The 12,239-nt window shown below is 34.4% G+C and overlaps 1 pseudogene; it reads left to right on the top strand.

Annotated features, from left to right (window-relative positions):
- LOC107161033 overlaps positions 1–6,060 on the top strand; it is a 24,741-nt pseudogene extending 18,681 nt beyond the window's left edge.
- Positions 6,061–12,239: the final 6,179 nt, after the last annotated feature.

Below are 12,239 nucleotides of genomic sequence, written 5' to 3'. Positions count from 1 at the left end.
AAAAAAAAAAAAAAAAAAAAAATCTAGAGAATGTAGATGAGAACTAATACAGAAACCACAGTCTTCATAATGCCCTGCCATAGTTGTCTAGTTCTTCTTCATGGAGGTGTAGAAAGCAGGAGAGAGGAGGGTGTATCTTTCTTCAGGGTAAATGCTAAATGAATGTCCCAAGGAAATTTTTGCGGGTGAGTTTCTTCACTCTATACCCTTCATGCCCTGAAAGAGTACATGGTGAACTTTGAGCAGAAGCTGCACTAAGACTTCCCAGAGTCAATCATCTCTGCATTCCTACAGCTTGATTCCCCAGTAGTCATCCTCTTAGAAATACCTCAACACTGAAGACAGAAGGAAAGTCCTTGGGATTCCACTGACTCCCTAGGTATTTGATTTTGTGAATTCCTTTTCTAAACATTTTATAAACTATTTAGAGAAGAGTTAAGAGACTTGTTGAGCAAAACATGGAGTTCAACAGAAATTAAATCTGCAAAGGAACAGGAATGCTGCAAAAACAGAAAAAAAAAAAAAAACAGGCAACTTGGGTGTCTCAAGGACTTCAGCACTTGCCATACTCAGCTGCTCTAGCCAGTTTTCTCCATGTATTTGAGTGACAGATGTTCTTCTCCCAGAAGACATGGTGCTCCTATCTGGGCAAATATGGAAACTTTCAAGAGTGAAGGAAACAAATAATTCAGAGGGATTAGTGTTGAATTTTATAGCTTTTTTTTTGGCTGGGGGGAGCTGCATTTAGGTACCAAGCAGCATAGAAATTTGGTATAGCTTTAAATATTGAAATTGGCATTTCACAGATCATGACAAATTTACATTTAAAGGGGGAAATATTCTCATGTTAATAAACTGTACAGTCTTATTTTTGAAAAATTTTCTATTTCTCATCTGATAAATTAAAGATGAGTTTCAAACCTGTCACTGTACAGCTATAGTTTTCTCAATTCAATAAATCTGACAAGCAATTTCAAGCACATAAGTTCCAAGTACCAAATATTTTACCAGATACTGGGAATGTAAAAATGAATAAAATGAAGCCTCTATCTTCTGCACATTCACAGCCTAGGCCTGAAAAACAGTGTCACATCAGCCCCCAGGAGAACCAGTAACCACACAGAAATTGATTGCAGTGCTACTGCACTTAGTTGGTGAATACATTAATCAATTCCAATGAACTAATTGCAAATACTGTGCATTAAGTTAGAAATGCCTTTTAAGCCAACAGAATCGTACAGTAGGCAGCTGTGTATTTGGTGTGTTACTGGCCCTGAGTTGGCAGTGCTTTCACACAGAAAACTCTCATTATTTCCAGAATGAGCTGGATGTTGATCAACACAGAAAGGAGACTGAAATGATGATCCTATAATTGTATCCTATTTAAAACTCATTACTTCAGATTCTATTGAGTTTAAAATTTCATCTCTTGGATTAGGCAGTTTTTGATAGCTCTGTCTGTAGAGTGGGATCTCCTAAATCTTTTTAGTGAATATTTCATACATTAACCCATTTTATTTCACAAAAAAATGGACATAAGATCTAATACTGTTTTCAGTATCCAAAATCGAGGACAAGCATTTTCATTTTTAGTCATATAATTCTGAAAATTGTGTTTTTGTGTGCCAGGACTTACATATAAGTGTGTTCATGTAGTGTCATATGCAGTAGCTCTAAATAAGTATAACTGTAATATCCAAAGATAATAGAAAATATAGCAGTGCATTCAATGCATATATGATCATATAGCAATACAATGAATGAAATAGAGCCAAACATGACATTATAAGAGGAGTACACACACAAATTTATCCATGAGATATTTAGCAGTATTCAAAACTTGTATATTGGTGATGCATGCATAGGTGTGGTCCTCTTTAGAAATGAATTGGGGCTTGGGATATATCTCGGTGGTAGAGAACATACTTGCCATGAGCAAGACCCTACATTCAATCGGCAGCACCAAAAATAAATAAGTAATTTTAAAAAATTAAAGCAAGGTAGTAATCATAAAAATCATGGCTATGGTTCCCTCAAGAGGAAAAGAGGAGGAGTTGTTGAGGGCTTGTAGAATAGGTATTCAATATAATGGGGAACCTAAAATCTATCAAGATAAATACTACTTGATGCAATACATATGAAATACAAATTAATGCAAAAATACATGATAAGATATCCAATTTTTAAAGTCAGGTCAGTAGGGGGCTGGCAGAGTTCTTTCTTTTGACCTGTGTGGTAAGTTGTTCTCATTTGCCTTCTTTGGACTGTATGTCTACATTCACTGCACTTTTCCAACTTGTATTTCAAAAAATTGCAAAAGGTAGTGAAAATGGACACAGGCTCTTCATTCTTGTAATACTTGCTTTAGTTCCATGTTTTTGTCATGTAATGAAGATTTCTCCTAGTTTCTTTTAAATTCTGACATTTAAAATTATAACAACAATGATATTGCCAAATAAAATCTCCAATGATTTTTGACAGTAGGTTTAGATCGCTCATCAGAAAGTTGGCTCTGTTCTTGCCTCTATTTTGGCACCCAAATGTTCAATTTAACTCCAGGTATCAACCTGCTTTATGGCTCTCTTTCTTACCTGAATAATTAACCTGTGAATGGTTGGTTCACATTAGAACAATTAGTTAGTTGATTGCTGTAGTGTAAATAGGGTTTTTAACATGCCATGGTTTTTTTTCATGTTTTGGAGGGTTTTTCCACACCTTGCCTCCATTCAACCGTGTAATCACAGAGATCAGTCCTGTTTTCATACACAGCATTAATCTAATTCAGTATTTCACAAATTGGGTTTCATGTTGAGATTTATATATCAACTATAAAGTTATTTACAGAGAAGATTAATATTGGCCTGTATTGACACAAGAACTTCTTTGGATGCTTTTTATACTGTAGGGTTCCTAATTGACTAAAAAGCAGGTCATTACACTGTTACAAAGAGAATATAGCTTTATAAAAATAAAGTATGAAAATAAACTGATGAATAATTTTTCACCTTTGATAATAAATATTTCCTAAGATTGAAAATTTTAAATTTGGGTAGGTAGAAGCCTGGGCGGGAGGGTCAGTAAAAAACTGGAGAAATCACCCAGAATCTGACTGGCATGATTTGTTTATTTAACTGGCCTGTTTTTTGTTTATGTTTCCTTGGTTTGATTTGAACAAAAGATTTCAGGTTGAAAGCTCTGTCTACAGTAAGAAATACTAAGTCCTACACTGTGCCAGGCACTTGAAAAATTGATATAATATGGTAACCAAATAGATAAGATCTTTGCCTCCTAGAATTTATAGAATAGTTCTTTAAGGATGTTCTTTCATATTTAAAAGTTTAGTAAACAAAATTTTAAATATCAAAGCAAATGGCTCTTTTATTTCACAGTAAACACTCTTGATAGATTGCTAACCTTCCAGACCACTTTTATAAACACATTTTTTATAAACACATTTAGCTTACCAAAATAGAATCTTTCATAAGAAGATATTTCTGAAGCTTCCCATCTTATTACATATAGATCTATCCTATTGTTTTTAAGCCTACGTATTATTAACCTCTATGAATATAATAGAACCTATTTGCTACTTATTGATAACCATTAAATTGGATTTATACATGGTGCTGCAATGAGCATGTTTTACTTCTAAGCATTTAGCTCCATCAGTATGTGTTTTTAAGTACATGAAACAATTTTTTTCTCACAAAGAACTATGAGGAGTCTAATTTTGGCATGAATTACAAAAACTAATTCTACACATGGAGACTTTGGGGCCAAGGTTACACAGTAAAATGTCATTACCTGTCTGTTGTCTGTACTTGGAGAGGAATCCCATATGAACACTGAAGAGGGTGCAGATGAGTTCCCTCCCCTAGCAGCAGCATTTCTTCTTCTTTTTTTCCCTCAGGCAGGTAGTATCAACCACTCTACTCATCTTGGATTTACAAGAAATTTCATTACTGAAAGTTACTAAATCTTAGTTTAGTACAGGGAAGAAATGAAAGAAAAGGAAACCAAATACAAACTAAATTTACAAATTTCCTTTTCCTTTTCACCAGCTTACTTTGTTGGTCAAATCTGCAAGCATTGTTAACTTCAGCTCTTGTCTTATGAGAAAATGATAGCATTTGGTTATGAAGCCAAATTAGCCAAATTATAGTCTAGATAAACTGGTTTTTAAAAAAGTTTTCATTTTATGTTCAAAATAGTCAAGTTCCACCATTCAGGATCCACATGATTTTTCCTTACATTTTTTTAAGTTGTAATTTTGAGCTATTTAGAAAATTATTTAGTGTTTTTATTCACTAACAGTTCGCAAATGGACTTTCTTTTTTTTTTTAATTTATTTATTTATTTATTTATTATTGGTTGTTCAAAACATTACACAGCTCATGACATATCATCTTCCATACATTTGATTCAAGTGGGTTATGAACTCCCATTTTTTACCCCAAATACAAGTTGCAGAATCACATCGGTTACACATCCACATTTTTACATAATACCATATTAGTGACTGTTGTATTCTGCTACCTTTCCTATCCCCTACTATCCCCCCTCCCCTTCCCTCTCATCTTCCCTCTCTACCCCATCTGCTGTTGTTTTAATTCTCTCTGTTGTTTTTTTTTTCCCCTTTCCCCTCACAAACTCTTATATGTAACTTTGTGTAACAATGAGGGTCTCCTTCCATTTCCATAGTTTCCCTTCTCTCTCCCTTTCTCTCCCCCCACTAGTCTCTGTTTAATGTTAATCTTTTCCTCATGTTCTTCTTCCCTGTTCTGATCTTAGTTGCTCTCTTTATATCAAAGAAGACATTTGGCATTTGTTTTTTAAGGATTGGCTAGCTTCACTTAGCATAATCTGCTCTAATGCCATCCATTTCCCTGCAAAATCCATGATTTTGTCATTTTTTAGTGCTGCGTAATACTCCATTGTGTATAAATGCCACAGTTTTTTAATCCATTCATCTATTGAAGGGCATCTGGGTTGTTTCCAAAGTCTAGCTATTGTGAATTGTGCTGCCATGATCATTGATGTGGCAGAGACCAATCCACAAAATTACAACTTTCTTATATTTGATAAAGGCGCTAAAAGCATGCATGGGTCAAATGGTGGTTCCATTCCCAGCTTTCCTAGGAATCTCCATACTGCTTTCCATATTGGCCGCACCAGTTTGCAGTTCCACCAGCAATGTACAAGTGTACCCTTTTCCCCACATCCTCGCCAGCACTTATTGTTGCTTGACTTCATAATGGCTGCCAATCTTANAGTATGGAGATTCCTCGGAAAGCTGGGAATGGAACCACCATTTGACCCAGCTATCGCCCTTCTCGGTCTATTCCCTGAGGACCTTAAAAGAGCATACTATAGGGATACTGCCGCAAATGGACTTTCAAAAGAATTTCAAAACTTAGGAGTTTATTTACTAAAAGAAATCCCAAAACCTCCACAATTGTTGTGGCACAAGAGTCATAGATTTGACCTTTCTTAGCCCTACAGATGAAGAGTAGTTTTTAAAACCATTTATTGTTGTTTTTAATAAATAAGAGGTCACTGAGAATTAAACATCAAGATAATACATGTTATCAATGTAAAAATTGTAAAATCATTCCTTTGTGAAATTTACTTCACTTGGTTGCATTTTCCAAAGCACTCTTGGGGAGCCAGAATTAATCTAGCTAAAAATGCTCTTTAACAGCTTGGCCTGCAGTCTGTTTGTGCTCTTGTCCTTTATGTTGATTTGGTAATTTTATAAAGCCGAAGATGTGTTAATGGATTATTTAACTTGTTTGTTGTAGAAATAACAACTCTCTGGTTTTTCATTTCATGGTAGAGTGAACATTTATCCTTGATTATTTGTAATTTATTGAAATAATAAATGAAAAAGAAGTTAAAATGTGCTAATTGTTGAAAATTTGACAGCTGTCCCATTTTAAATTGATGCATGCAAAGTATGTTTCTTCCTCTTAGGTTACTGTTCCACCAAATAGGATATCTGTTAATGGCAGGTCAGGACTTAGCCATTCCATGTCCTGTGATGCCCAGGAGGGCCATTAAGTGTTGCCCCACCACAGTGAACTTCACTGCTTCCACTTCACAGACCAGCTTCCTACCAACAGAGAACATTGGCAAATGTATATTCAGATGTACACTAATATATTACCTATTAAAGTGTAAGAATTTGTGCTCTGGCTTTTCATGCCAAAAGAAGAATTATTAGAATTTATAATTTATAATTATTGTTTCAGTCTTTTTTTTTCCTTAAGAATTAAATATGCTGCTTTACAACTTTCAAACAAGGTGTAAATGACTTTCATTTTTTTCAAATGATAAATAAGCACCCTTTATTGATATCTCTTACTGACACGTTCTTTATTGCTTTTGTCTACTGAGACAAATATAAATTAAGATTTATAGACATATTTGTGTGACACATGAATAGGAAAACAGATCTGATATTTGCTGTGTCAGTGTTAGTTTAATTGGAAACATTTATAAGTTATATGAAAGACTATTTTGTGCAGAAAGGATGATCTAGAAAACTAGTGGTATCAAATATATTCTGTTCAATTATTTTCATTTGAGGAATCACATTATGCAAGATGTGTATTTTATGTAGTTACAAATCAGTGTCAAATTTAGAGGAAATATATTTTAAAATTTTATAACATGGAACACTTTTGGTTTTTCAATGTTTAGAGCTCAAGTTGCACAGGAGAATTTTAAATATTTTCTGTATATAATTTATCACACAAATTACATATTTTATGTGCCAGAGCCTTAAACACCTTCTGTGAAAATGTTATATTGTGACACATTTAATATAGAAAGAGGAATAGGAGCTAGTTTGTGTCCATATTGGAAAACTTCAGACTATTTGGAAGTTCCAAACATCCTGGTTTTAATTAAAATGGGTCATTATTTAGTTCAGATGCTAATATTCTAAATAATAATATATATTTACATGAATACTAAAATGATAAAGCAAAACAGAGCCTGGGGACTAGAGCCTTTTGGTGTCTTTTCCCTGCTTAAAGAATTACTCATTCTAAAAGCTTTGTTCAAACAAGCTGACATAATTATGTTGGTTTTCACAAAAGATGCTGGGATATGTGACTCTTTATAAGGTATTGATTTTTTTCCTATTTAATAAAAGCAAGTTATATATTGGGGGTGCCTTTTGTTAAAAATGTAATTTGTGCCAATCAGCATATTTGTGTGCCTCACCTGATGAAACACATTTCTGTTGGCCAATAAACAATTACTATATGGTCTACCATTTATTGGGGCTCCTGAGTACACATTTAAGCCCTGACATTCTTACTGCAAAACCGGGGACTGAGCACATAAAATGTTTAGCATCACTCCTGATACATGGCAAGGACATCTGAAGGGCCAAATTTTGCTGTTCTTTTCCTTGAATCAGACTTGGAATGAGACACTCATACATAAATCGGTAGATACATGAGTTAATTTTTGAAAAATTGTGTTTGTCTAATTGGTTATTTGCTTGCAGAAAAAAAAATGGATCCCTACTTCAAAAAATCATATGTTTGAGTTAAAGATTTGTCATTTAAAAGTCATATTTAAAAACTTAAAAAGAACATATTCACTACTTTCAGACCTGAACATGTGAAGAAAAATGTTGAGATAAAATGAAAAGGCATAGCTATTAAAGAAAGACACCAGAGGCAAAGGATGTGGCTCATATGGTAGTGCACTTGCCTGACATGCGTGAGGCGCTAGGTTCAATTCTCAGCACCACATAAAAATAAAGATATTTAAAAAATACGATAAATTTAAATCCATTAAAATGTGAAATTGTATGTACACTAAGTATTAGAAAGTCAAAAAGCCAAAAGATATTTTCAAAATAAAGGGTTATTTTATGAAACAAAAATGCAAAGAAAATCTAAAAGGCTGATAAACCAATAGAAAAAATATTCTTCATTGATGTTGGGGAAATAGTAACTAAAACACAAATTACTACATCAAATTAGCAAAAAAATGCAAGTTTCAAAATATCAAGTGTTAAGTACTGAAGCAGTGAGAATTCTTACTGTAGGTGGAGAGAGACACTGGCACAATAATCAGTCTTACTGTATCTATTAAACTAAGTTCCCTTGTCACCTCAGAAAATTGCTTGTGAGTGTGTGTAAGGACACATCTGCAAAAACATTCATGGCAGCCTGTATACAACAGAAGGTGATCCTAATGAGTGTTCCACAAATTGGGAACACTCACATGAGAGGCTTCTGTGTAACAGAGTGAACAAGCTAGAGTCATGGGTCAGCAAAGACAGTTAAAAGTAACTCAGAAAAGGTATGTTTTATGATACCAATTATATAAAGCATAAAATATGCTAAATGACATATATTGTGGCTGTGTAGATAGAAAAAAAATATGCACACATTTATTTGCTAGTGGTTACGTTAGGAACCAACAAAGGAAGATGAAATTTATAGGAGGTATCAATTGTATTTTATAAACTGTGAAAACAAGTGTTTGTTTCAACTCTAGGTTCTATATATTCTAGAAGCAGTTTAATGTTTTAAAGGTCACGTGGGACTTGGGAGGATATGAGGCATTAATACACACATGATCTAAAAAGTTTTCCTGTCCACACCATTTTAGAATATGTTACCATCTCTATTCATTTGAGAAGTTTGAGAACAGTTTTCACCTATCATTTCCTCAAGTCACAGTAAAAATGAGAAACAGGAATGGTCCAGAATCAAACTTTTGAGTTTCATATTTAATTTTTGGCATCTAGACATTGTGTTTTGCCTTTCCTCCCTCAATGAGGTTATTTAGAACAGTTTAAAATTACAGTTTATATTTAATATGTACTAAAGTATGAAACACCCCTTTTTTTGTCCCCAGCCTCTCACATCCCTCTCTGATGATAATGGCTGTTAATATTTTGATACGAATCCCTAGATAGATGCATTTATATCCAATATATGTACACAGGTTTGCTTGAGACAAACATTTACATTTGTATGTTTTCTTGACATAGAGTCATGCACTGATATTCTAGCAACTTGCCTTTTATTCCAACAAGGTTCTGAAAGATTTTGCACCCACAGATCTTCATATTTCAGTTAACAATCCTCCTGCTATTTTTCTTATAGCACTGCACAATACTTGCTGAAGTCAAGATCTTGAGTTTAAATCTCTGGTCTGCCACTTGTAAATCCTGGGATTCTTGGGCAAATTATTTTCTCTGCAAACTTGAATTAACATACCTATGTTATGGGGGTGGTTGCAAGAAATTGTTTCACATGCAATTCCCTTTTAAAATGTACTTGTTTTTAATACTATTAGTGAGCAGGAATTGTTCTGAGGAGTGATCCTCCCTCACATCTCACCTAATTTGTACTGCCAGATCATGCCTGGGTCACTAGGCATTGGCAGGAGAAGCCTCACTCTGCTCCTCGATCCAAGTCCCAAAAATGAGACCAGTCTTTTTCTTAAGTCTTAAAGTTGATCGTATCTGAAACTAAGAGTCCTAACTGATAAAATTGTCTAATGCCAGTTCATTTTCTACCCACAATTGGTAGAATAAATAGACCTAAGAACCAAACCCATCCTTTTACTATTAATTTCAATAAAAGGGAACTTGCAAGTAGAGGACACAATAAAGATCCATAATTAAAATGGTTTCTTCGAGATTATCTTTGGTGTAAAAGTTACTCATTTATTTGGCGTTTTAGAGTTTATACAGAATTTTTATTCAATCCACATTTGGAACAAAAAAATTGCCCAAAGACATTGCAGGTTTAAAAAGGCTACACAACCAGGCAAGTCTCAGAATCCCACATCTGATTTCCAGTTTGCTCTTTCTAATGACTAAACTTAGCAAATGATGGTGAAGAAAATGGTGCTATATTTCAAAGGACACCAAAACAGTAACCTACTTGTTCTGGATCTTCAATTTTCCTTTTCTCTCAGTGCTACCAACTCTTCTACAAATCTCCATCCTTAATATCACAGACTCTTCATTTGGATGTATTTTGCTTAATGCAAGAAAAAGTCCCACCATGCACTCAAAGGAACTTTTCTGGTAGCATTTTAGGAATTGTGGAACATTGTGGTAATTTTTATAGGAATGCTGATATTGCTACTGCACAAACTAGAAAAATTCTTTTTAAAATTCAGTACATTACTTAGAGGAGAAAAGGTACTCCATGTGAAAACAAATTTACAAAACAAGCAACTACACCCCAATTCATACTTACATTCCTGCATACCCCTTGTGATAGATTAAGTGATATGCCAAATTCTCTATCTCTTATTCATCAATCCACACACTTTGCCTTGGGACTTTGCATTTCCTCTCTTTAAAGTGGTAAAGCTGATTTCCTCCCACATAGAGAAGCTGGTTTTATGCCTAATAGAATGAGAAGAAAATGACACTGTACAGGTTCTGACACTAGGTCTCAATGGTTTGCATGTTTCTCCTTGTTTTCAACATACATGAAATGTTGCACTGAGAAGGACATCTCCTGGATAGTTGAGTGGTTCAACAGGAAGCAGGACTCACAACTGAAGCCAACCTAGGTCATTCAGTAGCCAACCCCCAGGTAGGAGCCAGACCATTCAAGATCAACTTAGCCACAGGCCCACACCCTTGCTACAACACTTGAGATTTCATCATTGGTTGGTATAGAGCATTAATGTGGTAATAGGTACAGTACTCCCTGTTAAACACAACCCTAATCAAAAAATGCCTTCAACCTGTTCAAGTTCACACACCCTGTCTCCCCAAGAATCCCCAGAGTACTTACTAAATCCAACACAAATACACCACAGACACTCATGTATAGCTTCCAACAAATTAAAAGTAATCCTAAATATTCTTATTTGTGGTACAGAAATATTTTCTTTCTCTTTATCCTACTTTTTCATTTTACCTTCAGACCTGGAGACTTGAGAGCCCCAAAGTTATCTACAGCCTCCTCAGAAGTTTTTGACTTGTCTATTTCATAAGGTTGCCAGATAAAATACAAGATGCCTAGTTAATTTGAATTTCAGATAATCAATGAATTATTCATTAGTATAAGTATGACCTGTGCAATACTTGGGATACATTTATATATTAAAAATTATTTATCTGAAATTCAATTTTAACTGGACATGCTATATTTTAGTTTGCTAAATCTGGCAACACTACTATGTCATTGAAAATCTAGAAAGAATAAAAGGAAGCAAGAAGTAGCATCTGTCACATAAGAAAAGAGAGCAAGCCCAGGCCCAGCTGTGTCAAATTGACAGGTGGCATTATGCAGAAAAGTGGGTCAATCTTTGTGCTATCTGAGAGTTCAACATAAGAGCAATCCAATACAATGTTCATTGAGAGTTCAGAGAAGAAACTCTTGGTGAATTCCCTTGGTGGTTTTCATATACCTTCAAGCCTTCACAAAATCATATTCATAAATTCTATTGATGTCCTCATTAACCTCAGCATTATCATGATAATTATAGAAGTTGCTAAATCTAGGTGGTGGGTACATGATTTTTAACTCTTTATGTTTGATATTATTCATAATAAATCCAAAAATTATTGAGCCACTTTTTAGTGTAAATTACACTATTCAAGTGAATGGTAGCAGATTTAATTTGTGTCCATTTGTTTCTCTTCCACCAAATAAGAATGTTATTCAAATCAGTATGGATGATGTGAAACCAGTAACAATTTGGCAAAACCATCTCAAAGTTAAGAGTGTTTATTGAAGGGTGTTATGGTTCCATCTTCAAAACACACTCTCCTAGATCTATCTATCATAGCATCATTTTTAAGCTGGGCAGAGAAGTAAAAAAAAAAATCAAGTATGACCTATGCACCCTTTACTCTGTATATGCCCATTTAGTTAAGTTTTATCATCCATCTGATTCAAGAGACTTAGAGTAGCTAAGTAACTCACTCAGGGTGGTGCTGGGTTTCAAGACATATTTGATACCATGGCCCCAAAGTCTGGTGCTTTGTTCCAGGTATCGAGTGTGTTCTTGAACAGTCTTCAAAACAATTTTTCCTTCTGTGCAATGAGTATATCTTACAGAGTACATTCCTAATCTTTTCAATCTCATCTCAGTTGCCTAACCTAGGAAATATCATAATGTAGTGACCAATTGCTATGATTTGAATGTTCCCTCTAATGCTCATGTTGAAATATAATTGCCATTGAAACAGTATTAAAAGGTGGGAACTTTGTTGATTCTATCACAGGGCTCCA

Source organism: Marmota marmota, unplaced genomic scaffold (assembly GCF_001458135.2).
Source record: "Marmota marmota marmota unplaced genomic scaffold, marMar, whole genome shotgun sequence".
Taxonomy (NCBI): Eukaryota; Metazoa; Chordata; class Mammalia; order Rodentia; family Sciuridae; genus Marmota; species Marmota marmota.
Note: the sequence above shows the minus strand (reverse complement) of the source record. Positions and strands in the feature narration are given on the sequence as shown.